This window comes from Macrobrachium nipponense, chromosome 9 (genome assembly GCF_015104395.2).
Source record: "Macrobrachium nipponense isolate FS-2020 chromosome 9, ASM1510439v2, whole genome shotgun sequence".
Taxonomy (NCBI): domain Eukaryota; kingdom Metazoa; phylum Arthropoda; class Malacostraca; order Decapoda; family Palaemonidae; genus Macrobrachium; species Macrobrachium nipponense.
The window spans coordinates 66,326,549-66,347,631 of NC_061110.1; the positions used below are offsets into that span (position 1 = coordinate 66,326,549).

General features: G+C 37.7%; 1 protein-coding gene across 2 annotated transcripts in view; it reads right to left on the reverse strand.

Annotated features, from left to right (window-relative positions):
• Positions 1-15,250, reverse strand: part of LOC135218434 (very long chain fatty acid elongase AAEL008004-like) — a 91,048-nt gene extending 75,798 nt beyond the window's left edge. For both annotated transcript variants that reach the window (XM_064254745.1, XM_064254744.1), the window contains exon 1: positions 14,854-15,250. The gene's annotated coding sequence lies outside the window, so the exon portion shown is untranslated. The remainder of the gene's footprint in view (positions 1-14,853) is intronic.
• Positions 15,251-21,083: the final 5,833 nt, after the last annotated feature.

Sequence of the window (21,083 nt, forward strand, 5' to 3'; positions counted from 1 at the left end):
ACAAGTGAAATGTAGTAACGGATACTACGACAAGGAGCCCTTTCACCTACAATACCGAGTGAGGGAGGAGGCCCCATGAAAAAAACGTAAAAAAAAAAAAATAATAATAATAAAAGATCTAAAAAATGGAGGGGGGTAGGGAGACGACCACCGTGAACTCAACACAACTGGATTCTTCCAGGTGCCGCTACAAGCTCCGCGTGCAATCTCGCCTTAGACCACTTTCCACATCTAAGCCAAACCATCATCCTTTCAGCTCTATGACATGTGTACCGACCTACGCATTCAATCGCGCGCCCTAGACCTCATTCTAACGACGGTGACCTTGACTCAAAAAACAGGTGGTTAAGTGCGCGGAACCAGTTCAGAAATTGGGGAGTGAGAGAGAGCTTCGGGGAGTGGGTGCATGGATGGATGGATGGAGACAATGTGAAAAAAAAACATATTACATAGCACGTCATTTCATTTCCGGCAAAACTCAAATGCCTTCAGTGGATTCATCAAGCGATACCTACATCACAAATAGGGTGATACACATACAAACATACAATATATATACGTATATGACCTTGGTGCTTTCGAATGCTGGTCGTCTACAGCAAAGAAAATCTCGGTAACCTCAGTCAGGGGCGAGTCACAAGCTCTTCCTGATAAAGTGAAACTTGGTCAAGGTCGGAAGCAAGATGAAGAGTCCGACATTATAATTTCATCATCTGTGCTTTCAATATTTCCATGCGTCTTGAATTGCTCCCCAAATAAAGTAATATCAAGATGAAATATATCATATGCTCAGAACGTTATTCTAACAAATCACTAAGACTGACATGAATCCCAATACAATATGGGTCAAGTAGTACACTATGGCACATTTATGCCATGTATAGGGACTCGCATTAAAAGTAAAAAGAAAGAAAAAAAAAAACGTGGCAACCAGCAACTTCCACACAGGCAGTACTTTCTTGTAGCAATAAAAGAAAATTAGTGTCTCCCATCAAGGTCAATGTCATATATATACACACAACACACACACACAACACACACACACACACACACACACATATATATATATATATATATATATATATATATATATATATATATATATAATATATTCTGCTTCCCTTCCCGTGGCTAAAATTTCGCGTGAATAATTATTACGCTCAACAAACAGCGGTTGATTACTGCGGTGCATGTAGATACACAATACTTCAGTCACTTGAAATTCGAGAAAAGAACTGAAAATCCTAAAAGCCAGAAATCGGGTACCAAGACCTCCTAACATCCTTTTGGATACCACAATGGACGAGAAGGCTAAACGCCCTTCACTTTGAAAATTCACTACTTGTAGATATATGCATGTATATACATCTGCACATATTTTTACATACATATACATACACACACGTATAAATATATAATAATCAATGATAAAACTTACATTTGTAAGTATACGTGTGTGCGCGGCATGCATTCCCACGCCGTGGGACGCAAAATGTGTCTGTGAAATTCCACCACTTATGATATATGTATGTATGTATGTATATATATATATATATATATATATATATATATATATATAATATATATATACATACTCATACATACATACATATATATACACACACACACACACACACACACATATATATATATATATATATATATATATATATATATATATATATATATATATATAGTATATATATATATATATCGGGTGGGGGGATCCTGCTGTGTTGCGTTAGGTAGTATATGAAGACAAAAGACGAATAAAGGCAACAGTAAAGGATTCAAAGACCCTTAGGTCTCAAAATGCGAAGTCGCTACCAATATACTCTTTGCTAGATTAGTGTCAGCTGCCTCTGGTGTTCATTCGCATCCGGGCCGAGTGGTGGCCGGTAAGCGGGCCATGGACCATGAAACCTTACTCATGTAAATTAGTGTTCTATCACAGCAGTCTACCAAAAAAACAAATGCAAATATACACAGTATAATCTAAATGAATATGCAAATAATAAAGAAATGAAGAATGCAAAAAAAAATAAACAGTTAAGCAGTTTAAGTTGTGCCTTTCTTTCATACAAATTTTCGTTAATGAAACTGAGAAAAAAATAACGATAAAATTGTCGTTCGAGTGAGACATCAAAAACCGTGGATGACAAAGCTACAATTTTTTTCTAGTATATATAAACGGAGATATTGAACTGAACATCGACAATAATCACCGAGACCAGCCTAAAGACTTATTTATTTATTAATAATTACATACAGTAAAAGTTGAAATACCAAATGTAAGCTAATTTGATGAAGGCCTGTCATTGCTAACACCGATTTTGGTCATTTAAGTTTCGGCTAACCAATGCGGTCAGCATATAACAAAAGTATATAGTATATACAAATCAAGGACATTACTAGAGCCACATAAACGTGATCCGCATAAAAAAGTGAATTACACTGAACAAAGATAAACGTGAATCCAACTCATTTTTAGACATAAAGTTAATTTAAACAAAATATCAGTTATTCAATTAACGGGATCCCAAATAAAAATCATACTGAGTCACGGGGCTACAAGATTTTATACTTTGTGACTACAAGGAAAATAAATACAACTCTACATCATAAAATCGAATATAAATGTAGTTCACAAAAGATTATTAGTGATGATACACTCTATCGCTTTAGTAGTAAACCTCTAATCACATTCTAGAAAAGAAAATCTCTCGCTTGGTGTCCCTGACACACTGAGCTGAATTTCAAATCTTGCCGACTCCTAAGTAGGCCTTAGGCGCTCACCCACATTGTTTGCTCTGGAAAGGACACGATTCACCTCAGCTCCTACCAAAGGGTTGTCCCGAAGAACACGAAACTCTCAACACACAAGTTTCACAGGAAAAGGTAACAAAAGAAACAAAAATGAGTGAAACTTACTTGACACTAAACTGGACACAATCCCTATTAGAAAGAGGCGGGCGCGCACACTAGTGCACTAGGGAAGGGGGAGGTAGGTGTGTGTGTGTGTGTGTGTGTGGGGGGGGGGGGGGGGGGGGGGGGGGGGGGGGGGGGGGGCTCCTCAAAGAGGCTAAGGCCAACTAGAGAGAGGAGCAACATCCAGTATACTCAAGTAGCTGTCTGTATCCACGCCTGGCCTTTACCACTGACATTAATTTCAAGACAATTCTCAAATTTTTTTACCTGCCATATACAGCTATACACACACACACACAAACACACTCTACAGCTCTGTACCCAGAGTTCTGTTATGGGGGTCTTTTTTTTTTTTTCCCAAAAAAAACTGGACCTTTTCTTCTATAAATGTCATTGCATATATAGGTGTAGGTATATACAAGAGGGGATACTTGAAAATGTTATTTTAGCTATATTAAGAAGAAAATTTGGGTGTGCGGTCTATGTCCTTCTACCCGATTAGATGTTATTCAAAAGTACTGACTTTGGTTAACACAATTTTACTTAGTGTTGATAGTTTTCACTGAAATTCAAAAATATTTCTTCAGTTTTATTGATTGATTAATTTAATTTGTTAATAATAACATGCATATTACTTTGTTTGTGGTTACGTTATATACTTTGACTTAACAAAAGACAATAATGAATAAATATTCTAAAGGTCTGAAATATCACCACCGTCGCCAACCTACCATCCTGGAGCAATCACCATAGCCTACCTTCATCCTGTTTTGACGAAATTATCAACGAAAGAATTCCGAAGTAGAGCGAATTGGATATTAAAGGACATTTGTAGCTTAATGCATGTATATGAATCATATCTAAGAGTGTCAAACTTTCAGCATCAAGCAATTTTCCCCAAAAGGGGGGATGGCTGTCAAGTAGCAACTGTAGCAACAACTTTGTCATACACTGTACAGAAATCATTGTGCAGAAACTTCCGTAACATATCCACTTCATGGCTAGACCGTGCATACCTACGCAGGAGGCTCTTTGGCAGTGAAATCGCTGAATACTTCGATATAGTATCTAGATTGGCACAAAAATCGACACATTTAATAGAAAGAGCTCAATCACTAAATATAAGTATGGAACGTTTTATTCATCTTCATTAACGTAGCCATAACATAATAACGTGTTGAGGTTTGTCTATTAGGCACATCACGGAATTACTCAAATATCTCCTGAGAGAGAGAGAGAGAGAGAGAGAGAGAGAGAGAGAGAGAGAGAGAGAGAGAGAGAATGGATAATTTGAAAATCGCCCAAGAGGAAGTTTATGAAGTCGATAACCAGCACACGAGGGAAAATAAGAGAAAAAACCACATAAAGGAGGTGGGTGGGGGGGCAGGGTTGAGTGGGAGGAGAGGCTCTCTCGGTGGTCTTGGCTGAACCCAACAGGCAATATAGGCAACAGTTGGAAGTTATGGCCACCCCACGGCAAGTACATACTGGAAATAATAATTCTTTGCAGAAGCAAAGCCGTAACAGTACGGGTGGTTGCAGTTTAAAATTCCTGTGGCTTCCATCACACTTTCGTTGCAAAGCACAAAGTTCGGACCCCTTCGCACGAAAATGGAACATTCGAGTCCTGGGTCAATCTCACATTCAAAATCTGATTAAGTAGGAGTGCAGCTTATACAAATCAAGAACGATCTTTAATGCTGCTTATTCTTTTTGAAAAGGCGTCAATCAACTGCTACATAACATACGCAAATCACCCGACTGACGCACAAAAGGGCACTTCGCGTTTCATATATGTAGTACCAAACATTTGAAATGCGAGCGCGCGTTCGAGAGGGAAGAATGGGCAGATTGTCACCTGCCCAATCCATACTACAAGGTCATCAAACAATCACCACCACCTCCTCCCCCTCCCTCACCGAACAAATATTCTTACTCGCTCTGCCTATCCTATACCCTTTCCTATCACTTCTATTCAACGCTCACCTTTAATAACCTCTCAATCCCCAGCCGCCACAGCCCCCAACCAACCCCCCAACCCCCCCCTCAAGTCTGACCACCACTAATGTGCTCGCTCTCTCTCTCTCTCTCTCTTTCTCTCTCTCTCTCTTTCTCTCTCTCTCTCTTTCGACTTCACCAGATATCCAACAACACAAAAGTATTTAGAATTAAGCTGCTTGCATGTGGTTTAACGAACATAAGATAATACAAGAAACAACATGCAAAAACAACTCAACATAAAAAAATTTTTGGTAAAAGATACAGACTAAAGTCACCAATTAATAATAATAATAAGGAAAACAACCGAAAACAACGCACTGGGAAATGCAAGCAAGCCAATACTGAAGAGGTATGGTGTCACTGGTATATTTCATTTCAAATGATAAAACAGCCTAGTGCCACAACTTCCCACTCGTGACTTTAAAAGCAAACCAAAGCACAGGAAGGGCCAGTCAACGAACTTGAAACAGATGCGACAAGAATTGCAAATCCCAAAATCCCTCATCCAATCTTGAGAGACTTCCCACTCCTAGCCATTCCGTCGCGTCTCGTCAAAAGTAAATGATTTCGTATAACAGAAATCGAGCTCAGTATTGATGCCGACCTGGGATGTTAAAGACGAGCGTGTGCATGAGGTCATGCTGGAAGTAAAGAAACACATTACCCTAATACTTGTGCGCGTCCGTGCTGCTGCGTGTGCAAGTCTGTGTTACTAATAATGTGAAAGCAATGGTGTCATGTGACGAAGGGCTGGCTAAAACACAGCCCAGCCCGTTTAAATTAAGGGTGAGCTCCCGACGCGCGCTACTTGGAGAGACAAGTGATGAATACTATGGAAACCTCCATCCCCATCAAGTCCTCCTTTATGAAGAGCGCATGAATGAGGAATAAAAGGACTGACTATTCCTTCAACATGAAGTGGTGGAATGGACTGGAGGGGACAAAAGGAAGTGACGTCATTGAGGGCCATTCTAGCCAGCGATTGTCACTCGCCGCTGTCAGTTTCCTGCCATTTTGAATGTCGCTAATTAGCGAAGAGGAAGACCTTGCGGAGGACAAGGAACGGAAGTCTTGCACTTAACGGCAATGATACATGACAAAGAGCCAAATAACGTCGCAAAACACTAGACTGGAAAAACACCGAAGGAATGGCACTTTAAATAAAAGCGAACATCTATTCAACTTCATTGCAAGGGGGTCCTTTGATACTCTCCATTTTATTTGCTTCCTAAAATAACAAGAGAGAAGTTCATTCATCTATCTTGCACTTGCACTATCCACTGCAAATCAAAATCTTACTGGGCGAAAAATATAATCATTTGAAAGTACACGTGGCCATTGACAGACCACACATTTTCTTTTATAGAAGCTGCTGCCAGGGAGGGTAACAGCCACGACTGACTCTGGGTAAAACCTGCGTCATCTGCGCCTTACAATGCAATTTTAAAGTCTACCCTTTATAACCATACATACCCAGAATCTGCCTAGGCCTCTTAACTGGAGATTCGTTTCCTATCGCACAGCAGCCACTCAACAACCTCATAAGCACTGCCAAGCAACCCTAATCCAATTCCCCCAACTAACGCGCTTCCCCTGGACAAGGACTGTAAGTACCTCTGCTGAATCACTTATCACTTCAGGTAGACAACCCAGAAGGTCCTGCACCAAGAACATCAATTTCATTCTCTCTCTTCTCTCTCTCTCTCTCTCTCTCTCTGTGTGTGTGTGTGTGTGTGTGTGTGTGTGTGTGTGTGTGTGTGTTTAATGCTAAATTGTTTCCAACACTAACCGATTAGTGACTAATAATGTTAAAGCTTCTACACTGTTAATCGGCAGCCAGAAATACAGATAATTAGCTCATGTGATAAAAAAAAAAAGTTATGAACTATAATAAACAAGAAACCCCCAAAATGCTCTCATCCCAACAGATCTTTTTCGATGACTATCGGTTTTTTTCCAGAAAAAAAAAAAATGGGTCGAATACTTCGGCAACAAAACACCAGAATTTTTTGCTCCTTCGTGACCACTTTTTAGATCAACGGATACTGGTTTTTGCTGACGACATAACTGTATCCTCAGTCATTAAAACAGTAACATGGTGAGATTCAACTATGCTACTATGTAACCTACAGTTCATACTTCCAGCTTCCTCGGTACACGAACACTTAGTCTTAGGTACTTACTTTTGTATTATTTTAATGAGAAGAATAAGTCGTTATCAAGATAAATCAATACATTGGTAAACTTCCTTCTGCCGTCAAAATAAGATCCTAGTTAAAAACGCAAGCTAATAATTTAAAAATCATATCAAGAAAAATACATTTAGCCCCTAAATGCTCAGAGTACAAAATCTAAGAAGAACGCTCTCAAAAGAATGCCAACAAAATATAGTGATGGCGATGCAAGCCACAAAATGGAAATAAAAAATCGCAAAAAGTTTTTAATTTATGGACACTGGACATCCAACCACAATGCTTGATCATAGTTATTCTTTCTTTCTTTTTTACTATGCAATATATGTCACTGTACTCCACAGGTTCAACAAGGCCAACCTCAATGGCGCTATGAGCAACTTGAAAAAAACATAACTGCGTTGACTATGATTTCTTTAGTAACCTCCCTCCCCCGACCAGGCCATAACACACACACATATATACTATATAATATACATATAATCTATATAAACTCGAATAGACTGTATATAAGCGTAATATTTTCCCCTTAGACACTCGAGGGACATCAACAAGAGGAAGCAAGCAAGACAAGGATCCCTACGAAGGAAGTGGTTTGATAATCTTCTGCCAAGTCCTGGGTGAACCACCGGGCGGTGAGTATATAGGCCACCAACCAGGGCCACCCAACCCATCACTCTCTCTCCCAGTCGCTCAATTCCTTTCCTTCCCACTGGATATGCCCTTCTTCCTTTTGACATCGTGCCAAATACACTCTAAATATGGGGGCAATACAACGCGCCCCAGATCGCTCACTTCTATTTATGAAAAGCTAGAAGATATCCTACTGAACCCCTGTGGCAGTGTAGGTTAGCAGCGAGGCCTTAAGAAACCTGTCTACACCTCCACGCATTTCATTCAAGGGCGCCCGTTGACACCTGTGATTCAGGACGAGTCGTGAGGTGTGAGTCAAAATGGAAGAGCTGTACACCCGCTTCCAGCTTTTCCTGCTGTAATATTATAGCATTTCTCTCCTCGACCTAAAAAAAAAAAAACAAAAAAAAAAAAAAAAAAAAAAAAAAAAAAAAAAAAAAAAAAAAGCACGCACACACTTATTAGACTGGCATGCATGAAACAAAAATATTGCCAAGAATGTGCTTCCATTGCAAATTTAAGGAAGTCCCACGTAATATATTTATATATTATATGTAGTGTGTGTACGTATATCCATGTATATATATATATATATATATATATACACACATAACTAAACACATAGATATACGTACACACACCACACACTACGTATAATATATAAATATATTACACGGGACTTCCTTAAATTTGCAATGGAAACAAATTCTTGGCAATATTTTTGTTTCATACATATCAGTATAATGAAATATATATGTATATTACGCGGGACCTTCTTAAATTTGCAATGGAAACAAATTCTTGGCAATATTTTTGTTTCATACATATCAGTCTAATGAAATCGGAGACGCACATTAGACCTACCTACCGTACTTGTTGCTAAGGTTACGCATCAACACCAGACTGCTCTGACCCCATGATAAAATGGAAATGATCAATAACTTTCCATTACATTGCGTTAAATATAAGGCAAGAAGAAACCATTTATTATAACACACAAAGGAAACATTTCATATAGCTAATAACAATAAAATTAATTTTTAGACAATGTGATAAAAGCTCAAGATAGGAAAATAAAAAATGCTCTGAAAAACACGCCCTAACGTAAGTTCATAAGCCTACGCAACTCGTGGCTGAATCCTGTTCTACAACCCACTAGGAAGAACTGGCGTCAAAAACCTTATTTCACTGATCCGTCATTCACATATTACTACCACTACTCAAATCATCCTTACAACTGCGACGTCACTGAACACACATGCATACACACACACACACACACACACACACACACATATATATATAATATATATATATATATATATATTATATATATATATATATGTGTGTGTGTGTGTGTGTGTGTTACATTCCCTTACATACCGTAAATTTTGCGGCCAAATGCAGAATCAACTCCGAATGAACACACGACTTCATCGAAATAGCAGTATAACTAATAGTACCCGTACGGCTGCTAGAAATAATTCAGTTGCGTTTTCGTAGCATACCACAACATATAGCTTCCTCTACGACTGTTCATCGATGCTTCATTGTGTAAGAAATCCTGATGACGTCAGAACACGATACAATCCTCACAGAGAATCGCAGCAAAGGATAAACCGTTCAGCTCTGTCTGTCGCATCCCTCAGAATGGAAGATTTTCACTTGACATCAAAAGAACCCACGAGTTAATTAGTCCTGTGTTCTGGGTGTCTAAGGAGATACTGTTGACGTAATACTGTGCATCCTTTGGTTTGTTTCATTTCGTTCCAAAGGAGCTGCCAAAGGTTTTTACTTCTCTAACCTACAAGATACATACGTACACACACATACATACACACACACACACACACACACACACACACATATATATATATATATATATATATTTATATATATATATATATATATATATATATATATAGGGGGGGATATTGGGGGGGATTACTGGTATAAGAAATCACTTAGCAGAGTGGCTTACTATCTAAAACGATTACGATAAATATTCAAATTATATCTTTGTCAGAGAGAAATTCGAAGACAGATTCCTGACAATATACCATGCGATAGAAACTAATAACGTTAATTTTGAGTATTTAAAACTTGTAGTACCCTAATATCAATACTCAAACTAATTCAAATAATATATATACCAATTACAAAAGATATCAACCTTTTCAAGAAATAAAAGTAAGCTAACTGACGAGTTAACGAAGAGGAATGACAATAATGACAGACATTAAAAATGGTCCCACGCGGTAGCTGAATCCTTCATTGGACTCTGCACACAAGACCACCGGCGTTAGATTTACGTCAACATACACGAATGACTTCGTGCGATAGGAACTGAAAAATCTTGATGATAACATCTAAGGAGGTCAAACTATACTCTATATAGCCCCATTCTACATGGAAGCCTCAAGAATTGACAAACTCCGATAATGACAGGGAAAACAGGTGTCAATACAAAATCTGATGTAGGTATGACACACTGTCAGCAGGGACTGCAGTACTAGGAAAAAGTAACTGGTTTGACTGCAAAGTACATGGGAATGGGAAACTAGGGAAAAGATCGATCCTAGGGAAGACATAGTGTGTGCGCGCGCGCTATATTTGTTCATAATTTTGGAAAATTTTCCAAATAATTTCTTCTTTTCGTACTATATAATATCTCTCGTTCCACATTTTATCTTTTTCTTCATCAAAGGTCGTTTGCTTTGTGAGAGTAAAGTACTGTTTCTCTGCAACCGTGTGCGTTTACATAATATATATTATAAATTCTATCTTTTTTTAGACTGAAATGTAAGGTCATGAATCCATAGAATCAGGAGGCCCATGACCGTAGACTTCTTCACTTTCCCATGCAACGATCTCCCGTAATCACTTTTCCTGACATTCTAAGTAGAACTATGACTGATACCGAGTGGCCGTTTTATTTTTCCTCAACCCCCCAAAAATTTAGAGCTGACTGGGTGTCAATTCTATAAGATCATAAGAATGAATTAATACATACCAGCAAAAATAACAGATAGTACGTCATTAACAAATTATTAAATAAATATACGATTTGAATAACTTTTTAGATTAATCCAATGCCAATGCGTAAGCACATAAAACAACACAATAATTTACACCTGCACTTCAGACTGAGTAGCGTACACGTCATTTAAAATTACACAGAATAAGTACTTTTCCTTATAGACACAGATTCTACTGCACCCATCTACTCTGGTCAAACAAGGAAGTGAACGATTCCTCCACCAAAAATTATTTCTTTTTCTATAGAATTCAGGACCTGCGTGTCACGAAAAAACAAAAAGTACGTTCATTAACATAAGAACCCGTGTTAAAAAAATACCGATTCCCTGCTTAATCAATCAAGAATGCAGCAGCATTACAGATTTACAGATATAAAGCGTATGCATTCTCAACCAAGCGCACTAAATATGAAGGTTTTAGAATAAGAAGCTCGTGACCCAGGTTCTCATGGATACCGTAACATTGGCTACAAACAAAGCAAGCTCCCAGGCCCTAACCTGCCACCCACCACACTTCCTTTCGCTGTCTTCTATTTTAAAACCGGTAACGAATGAAACCTCCCGTCCAGAAAAAAAACAAAGGTTAAAAAGGAAAAGTATTCCAAATCCCTAACCAGTAACTAGGCTCAAAAACACAATAAATAAACACATTATATGTGACAACACACACACACACACACACATATATATATATATAATATATCTATATATATATATAAATATATATATACACACACACACACTTACATCTCTATGATATAATATGTATATACCTTATTAGCTAGGCAAGGTTAAGAAGACTCAAGAGGAGTGAAAGTCCAACTGAGGGAGTAGGCAAAGACAACCGGGTGAAGGTATCAAATGGAGGTAGAGCAGCGAGCTTCTGTATATCAATAAAAAGCTACTTTTCCAATATCAACAGTCATTGTGTGACCTTTGATATGACTGTCAATCCTCTTCCCGTGCTGCATACAAATATAAACTAGCCAAAACGAGTGACACAGTACTGCCTTATCATCTGCCATATAAACTGCTAGGACGTATATATATATATATATATATATATATATATATATATATATATATATAATATATATATATATATCAACAGTTTAAGGGAAAGGAGATTCGATGCTATCTAAAATGTCCAAGTTAGGCCTAACTATGCCGTCCAGCCAAACGGTGGCCATGCAAAATAATTTTTCTCCTCGGAGATACATTTACATCATATTTAAACACTACTATTATTACATTTTTATATGACTCAATTCTACGTCGGACGCGTGTCTTAAGACGCAAACGTGCTTCTACTCATACTGATGAAACAGCATTAATTTTATCGATGATACTAAAATGAAGCTAATGAAACAAATACAACCCATGTTCTACTGATAATGAAATACTCATGGTAAAATATGATAACAAGCTCAAAATAATCTGACGCAAGGAACAACATTCTATAAACAGACAGGAAGAAAAGGAAACACGTTACCTGTCCCCAAGAAAATCAAGAGCAATAGAAAAAGGCAAATTCAAATGCAAGATCTCCTACCCAAAATTATATGAATCATAGAATGAAACTCCCCCCCCCCCACAAAAAAAAAAAAAAAAAAAAAAACAAAAAACTATCTAATGAAACTACTCAGAAAACCAAAGAATAGATAATAAGTCTTTTATCTTCCGTTTCGTAAATCAGATGACTGACGCCCTCTCGTATTGATGCTTTGAATTTTGATAAAAGCAACATCTAGCGTTTTTCTATTCTCTCTCTCTCTCTATACACTTAAGCTGGGACCCACGGCAGTGTTCTAACAACTAGATATATAAATCACTGCTTTAGTCAGAAGTTTGCGCTAAATCATATTCTTTACGAAACATTACTACTTAGAATCTTAGATAATTCATCAATGCTTTCACCCACCATCTAACAGTTTAAAGTCAAGGACTGTGACCCATGCCTTACTTCTAGAAAAAATATCACCACAGAAAATCAACATTTCTTTACGAACTAATAACTGACTAAAACTAATGTAATTCACACTCTCCACAAAGTAGGTTACTGAAAGATCGCGGTTAGATGAAAATGATCACATTCCGACGTAGAATGAAAAAACCCCCCTCTCTCTCTAACACGGCGACTCTGCTAGTCAACAGAGCAAAAGTAAAAGTAACCATTAAATATCACTACCAGTTCGTCTACACTGGATTACAAGGCAATCTGATAGTTCTCCTCAGAACGTACGGCTTTGTGAAATGTCGAAAAACATTCTACGTGAACAATGACTACAGGATATTGAACCTCACTCCTCGATCAAGAGAGAGAGAGAGAGAGAGAGAGAGAGAGTGTGCGCTATTCGGTGTAATACAAGACGTTCAACGAAAGAAAAATCTAAATACAGCTAGATGAAAGCAAGCAAGGTACTAATTACACGTGCCAAGCAACATAGTTAATAGACAAATCTATGAATCTTACAAAATGGGGCGTGAAACAGGAGTCATCGTTTCTACACAGACTCTACCTGATATAGCTACCTAACTACTTCTGGAATTCAACTTACAAAATACTAATGTGCTAACTTCTTAGGGTTAGGGTAAAATGGTTTAGAATAAATATTCCAAAATTTTAAAACAATCTGGTTTAAAAGGAGTATTATGACATTGCTTACCAAAGTCGTTTACACACAAATACCAATAAACGTATATTACAACTTATTTTAACAAATGCTCAGTTTATAGAAAAAAAAAAAACACCGAAGTCATACCGGCAGGCAATAGTTCAAATGCAAGGACGGGTCACACCCAACATTTCTGTCTGGATACAAAGTCGCTTAATAAATTCTGGTAAGATATCCTGTCAACTGAGAACCGTGTTATATGTATATGTATGTATATGTATATATGTAAAAATATATATATATATATATATATATATATATATATATATATAATTCCCATCAGCATCGTCTGGCCATAAGCTCCTATCCCGACTGTTCAGTTTCCTTCTCGTCCCACACACCGAGGCAGAAGCACCCTGCAAAAGAACGTTTATCAACTGCTACATTGAATGGAGTTCGAGTGCCTATTATCGTAGATAATTGTGTTAACTAATATATTTCGTCTCAAAACCTGATGTAGGTCCAATTACAACTTTGGGATTGCTTTAAAACTGAAGAATAATAATCATAACGCTGTGCTAAAAACAGAAATATTGAGCTGTCTAGCATTACACGATGACAACCTTAAACTGCCAGCACCTTGATCTTGCTGTAATTTTGGACTTGGTAGTAGCCTATTAAGGCAAAATAAAAATAATACAAAATTTCGTGGATCAAACCACATTACCCAACGTAATGAAAATATAAGCATATCGCGTTTCCCTCCTTTAATAAAAAGGTGCTTTTATACAGTTATGGCAACAACGCAACCTTATCTGTCTGTCCCACCTCATCTGCTGCGTCTGGTGGTTTCAAAGAGTAAGATTTTGAAAATCAGCTTGAGCGTTGGAGGCCTTTCAACTAATACTTATATAAATGCTTTTGACTTCCCACAACCACAGGCTTAACAAATGACTTTCAGACACTATTTTTCTCAGCCAATCATCAACCTTCGTTTAATTAATTAGTATCATGGCAATCGGGTAAACATTTCAAGCCATTCATCTACTTGCACCGTCATCAGGCGAGTGTATACTGTCTGTACAGAACATCTGTGGCGTTCGCATAAACAGCCCGAGTGGAAGGAGGAGGCAGGTTGCTGCCTCTTCACCGGAAAGAAAAAGGTGTGGTTCGCTTTGAAATAACACTGGTTCACATCTCGTTACCTTTTTCGGCCACTTCTTTAAAACTCTTCTAATTTGACTGCACTAGCTGGTCCATTTGAAGCGGGTCACACTAGGCTAATCTAGCACAGAGACAGAAAGGATGGGCTTGAAAATCACTCTCATGCAATAGGCAACGGCCATGTGGCAAAGGAGCGGCAGATGTGTACCTACCTACAGCCTAGCCCTTTAGACAGCTTAACCACAAGTTAGTTCCATTACAAGGAGTCATAATTTTACTCACCTGTCACGTTCGAAGTGACGCCAGACACTACACTGTTTGAAGTATTTCGTAGGAATATATTTAGAAGATGACGGGAGGAAAGAGATGAAGATTTCAAATTACCGGCATAATCCAAAGCTCCCAAATTCCTTCGTTAGTTTTATGTGAAAAACTGAGTAAGTTTCGAAAAATGAACCACGGCGGAGAGGAAATGGTATAAAAACAGGTCACTTGCGACAGAAAAAACACAAGGAAGGAATATGAAAAGTAATGTTCCTTATTTTTCTTTAAAGAACGCCAATCGGGTGAAAAGTATACATAAAACCAGTGTTGGAACCAACGGGACGACCGACAGTCACACAACCACCCTCCACCGCGGGTTCTCGTACACTGACTGACTCATCTGACAAACAACAGCAACTGCCGCCTCTCTTTTACTCCGTGGACTCAGCTCTCCCCCAACCTCGAACTCCCTGGCACCCACCACACATCCAAACTCCCAGACCCCCCTCCCCCGAGAAACTCCCTCCAATAGCAGCAACACCCACCTTCACACCCCTCCTTCAAACTACCACCAGTCCTCCCCCTATCCTAATCCTTGCAACAGAATAACGAAAAAAAAAGTCTGATGGCGTTATTACATAATGGTGGCAGGCAGTATTACTGAATATGACAATCAGTACCATTAGTTGTTTACTATTAACATTTGTTGCAGTAATTATAATTAATTGTTCCATTGGCTGCCATGAGCCGTTATTATATATACGAGTAGTAAATGATTATTTTTGTCAGAATTTTAATGTGAATATAAAACAGATTAACAATATGTCTTCATAACCTTACAGATTACACATTACTTTTCAGCATAAATGCATACTATATCCCGTGCAGAAAACTTCCACAACAGTAGCCTCTGCTTCATACACCTAGTACACAGAATACTCATCAGCAGCTTTAGAATAACATTACTTTACTTATTTGCCGTGCAATTCACCGCTTAGACAACATTTTTCCCGCTTTCTGATATATATATATATATATATATATATATAATATATATATATATATATATATATATATATATATATATATATATATATATGTATATATATACCTTGCCTGCCGCAATTCATATACGCCATATGATATATATATATATATATATTATATATATATATATATAATATATATATATATGTGTATATGTGTGTGTGTGTGTGTGTGTATTCTCATCTCACCAAGAAGACAGGCGACAGAGGTAACGAATGGAAGGTCAATGCCTTTGGGCTTGTTTCGAGAAAATTCTGCGTGGCCTTGTAGACACGATTATTGGACTAAATACCTGGTGGTTAGTCGACTGTGATGGGCTACAACCAGGGCATGGGCAAACAACCTCGCCAAGACGAAGTTGACTTGCATAATATTTTAATACCTGATTAAGTAGTATGCCATGGATGTAACATCCTAAATGCCGCAAAAAAAAAGGCAATAAAACCAAAAAGTCTGGTCGCTGAGAAGAATAGTGACCCTAACGATGCCCTTGAAGTCCAAGTTCAGCCCTGAGGAAAGGAGGCTGATAGGTGGTTGGAAGGAAGTGACACGTAGAAATAACCTAAGACGACAGATATTGGTACCTAATCCATAGTTTTTGAGGTCGCTCAGAATAGTGACTCTTCTGATGCCCTTTATGTCCAAGTTCAGCCCCAATAGGGAGGGGGTGAGAAAGGGGTGGGAAGGGGTGACACTTAAAAATAATCGAAAACAACAGATATTAGTGTCTAATCCAGTTTCTATTCCATAGTTTTTAAGGTTGCTGAGATGAATAGTGACACTCCTGATACCCTTCATGTCCAAGTTCAGCCCTGACAGGAAACAGGGATGAGAAGGGGTGACATGTAAATAACTGAAAACAATAGATATTAGTGTCTAATCCATAGTTTTCGAGGTTGTTGAGATGAATAGTGACACTCCTGAAGCCTTTTAAGTCCAAGTTTAGCCCCAATAGGAATGGGGGTGAGAAGCAACTATCTTAACAGGAGAGAGAGAGAGAGAGAGAGAGAGAGAGAGAGAGAGAGAGAGTTTATTACCTAGTGCTATTGCCAGGGTTGGTTCAGCTAGTGTTATAATATTTCAATATATTTATATATATATATATATATATATATATATATATATATATATAATCACCAGCATTAGCAGATCTAAACAGAGGCCCATCAACAGGAATCTGAACCCTGACACACTCACTTTGCCTTCTACCCCTATCTTGAGCTCAATTTTGTGCTTTCTCGATAATGAGTTTTTTTTCTTTTTTTTTACAAGCACCTCTTTACAAACATCAATCCAACACTCTCAAGACCTTTTCGAGCTCTCACCTAATACTGCAAAATTATACGTTTTTCTCTTCTATTCTACTCCTCATCATGAACTCTGATGCCGTGACCAGATCTTCTCAAAACACTAAGATCCAATTTTTCACTTACATCAACCTTTTACCACGTATATGTGTTTGTCATCTCATAACATGCCATATGTGTTATACAGAAAATCATCTCAACAGTTTCAAAGTCCTTACTTTTGAAATTTTCTCTTTGCCTTTAACATGCAAAACTTTATTGCCATACAGGAAGTATCAGGTACAGAATTCACTTCTTAAATCAACTAGTAGTAGTTTTCATGAAGTAGGCCCAAATCGCTTCAATGCACCTACAATCGAACTTGGGTCTCTCAGTGATGAGGAGGCACACTCACACATGAGTCCTACTTACTTCATGCTTCCTTGGATTCCACTAAGATTACGAGGTCAGGAATGTCTTCGTTGATCAGTTAATAATTACCTTCGCCAATGAAATTAGAAGGAGGAGGATATAACTTCACCCCAGATGTGTGGGTTCGTGCATATGTTAGTAGGATATTTCAAGACTGGGTGAAAAGAACTTGATGAAACGTGTCAGATATATTCATTACAGGACTGTCTCAGAGTCTGAGAATTATTGGTCAAAGGTGAAGGTCACAGAACAAATGATCGTATCCACACAGTAAACTTCCATATGAAAAGGAAAATGATAGCGTCCATTTCATTGTTAAAGAGTTCCACTAAAATACGAAATCGAGAAGCATGAGTGGAATGGAGAGAAATGGCCCCAAATGTAGTGAAAGTTCAATGAAGGTAGTATCCAAGAAACCTTGACCTCTCCTTTCTATCATTACTGCCAGACAGGTCTTGGGTATTAAGGAAGGTCAGGTAACTATGTACCCCTGGTTGAGTATTACTACTATACAGCATATATTTTTGGGAAAGTGGGGGCCAAAGGAACAAAGCCCACAGAACAGGCAGGATGCAGCACTGTAGGTTAGGTTAGGTTAGGTTAGGTGAGGATTCACTGCTGCAGTTAGCCTTGCCACATTTTTGGTAAGTTCCAAATTTAGCATTTTTTGTTCGTTTTGTTTTGTTACTTCAGAGTTTAATATATATATATATATATATATATATATATATATATATATATATATATATATATATATTTATATGAAATTATGAGTATTGAGAATATAATTCAAACACCATTATGAATATAAAATACCGTTTTGCTCCATTTTGTATGTCCTTTTTGTCCATAAAACTGTTTATTCATAAATTTTGCATTTTTGCGTTATTTTAGATTGTTTCACAGGAAAATATATATATTTATGAGAACTCTTCACATCTATAATGCGTGTCTCGCACAATAATCGTTCTATTTCGTTGAGTCTTGTCTATATCACTTTCTATGGCCTTCTCTTAAATGGTATATTACAGGACACACTTCCTGAGTAGTCTCTTACTCATACATAAAGAGGGTGCTTAAAACAACACACACAACACACACACACACACACACACACCTCTCAAGAGTTGTCACCTTTTAGGAAATCGGCTACTAGGCAGAATGCGCTTACATTTGTAATCGGGAACGATGTTGTGCAATGCAGCGAGTACTAACACCACAACTTTCCTAAACTTAAACTGCATTACAGAGTCATCATCACACTTTTCGAAAAACATTCCATAGGAGGCAATGCTGGTGACACAAGAAGAAAACCCTGGATAGACTGATGAATAAAATTACTTTTCTATTTGCTGCAGGTAGTACATAGTATACATGCGGATACAAAGATCTCCACAAGCAAAAATCTAATGTCAGAGTCATATTATTCAAAAACAAAATAACAACAGCAACACGCTGGACAATACTATGAAAAATAATAATGTGCATTTAAATACCCTATGGCTGCCTCGTAAACCACTAAGGTAACCAATTCTCGCACCTTGTCAGAGGAAATCAGAAATCCTTGGATTGTCCAATAGGTTGGCACATTTTACCTTTAGGACTAGGTGTCCTTTCTACTCTGTGATTCTCTGTCAAGAGACAGGCCCATCGCTTCCTTTTTGGATTCAGTTAATAGTTTTCCCAGGTAATGTGCCTCAACACTAAAAATAAAAAGGCTGATATTTGCAAGTGCCTAATTTCACTAAAAAGTAAAAAAATAAAACTAAATCAGGGAAGAAGCCGACTCATGTTCATTGAAACAAAATGACCTCTCGCTGCCATAATTTGCTAGAACTGTATTTCCTTTTAATCTTTTCCTTACAATTCAGAAACTTTTAAATTTATTCAAAATAGTCTTATTTCTGACAAAGTCAGCTTTTCACAGCGAGCTATATAATTACGGTTAAAAGGTTCTTTGTGTATTTCACATAAATTTCAGTGTCACGTTTAACAACCAACAGAAACAATTTCACGTCGAACTATAAAAGAGTCTACCACGAAAGTCGAACCTAATATGAGCTGACTCATAAGGTGAAGTCACAAGGTTTAGGTGACCTTTTCATTTCATTTAAGATTGCATTACGTTGGTAATGAGATTGCGTGTAAGGAATTTCCTAATCATTTACATTAACACACATAAATATATACATAAGTACACACTCAAACACGCACACACACAGATATATATATATATATATATATATATATATATATATATATATATATATTGTAATGATCTATGAGTTACAGTCTAGGGGTAGATGAGAAGTAATTACACAAACAAATGAAGTACAGACACTTGGAATTATTAAGTAACCAGAGCAAAAATTATTATAATGAAATATGAAAAAATATTCGAAATATGTAATTACACAAATAACACCTGTTCCCGTTAATCGAAAACAGCACAGCCCCTTACTTATATAACACACACACATGATATATATATATATATATATATATATATATATATATATATATATATATATGTATGTAGTGTGTGTTTCTAGTAATCAATTTTATATTGTTTATGAATCTGTTTGATATGACTAATTAAGGCACATTTTGCATGTTTGTGCCTTCCAAGTCAAAGGGTGAAACCCAAGCAAGATAAACTTGAGAAACAACGTCAACATGAGGAATAAAGGTCCGGAATATTTCCTCATTGGTTATTCAGAGGAGAGGTGGGGTAAGTTTTGGGAAGAATGCGCGCCCAGTATTGCCAGTTGTTATGAGTCATAGCGAATGAAACTTGAGACAGTTCATATTTGTATATGATCGATCGGTGATGGTCAAGAGATGTGACAGAGTAATGAAAGACCGCGTAAGTTCGTAGCTTTGTGTCGAGTAAATCAAGGGTACCTACTACTGATCGGCCAGTGAACGTTGGTACCGATCACAGAAGAACGGAAGCGGCAGGTTCTTGAAGGTGCGCATAGGGGCCAAATTTTATGATTGATAATAGAATGAACCACTGGGGACAAAAAGCGCCGAAAAACACAATATACGCACGAAAGAAATATGCTAGAAATTGTTGAGATGACCTGTTTATGAAATAAATATAAGAAGAACTGAAAGGGTGGCAGATGGGGAGATACGTCATAGCGTAGGTTGGCCCTAGTAGTGAAAAGAGGAATCTGATAACTTTGGAATGGATAGACGAGTGGAAAAAGTGGAAGAAGGCAGGAGAGAAGAAAAGGTCTACAATTTGGAAGTGCTCAGAAGGGAGGACCCAAAAAGTGCAGGAAGTCATGGAGAGGAAGCGCTTTGTTATGCAAGTCGCACGAGAATGCATCAAAGCAAACGATGGATAGCGCAGTGTTTGAGGTGGGGAAGGATGCGCTACTAATTAGCTTCTTGTGTAGGTTCACGGGCTGCTCTAGGAGCAAGAGCCCGTGATGGCCTAAGGCCAGCTAAATCTAAAACAACAACATTCTGTGT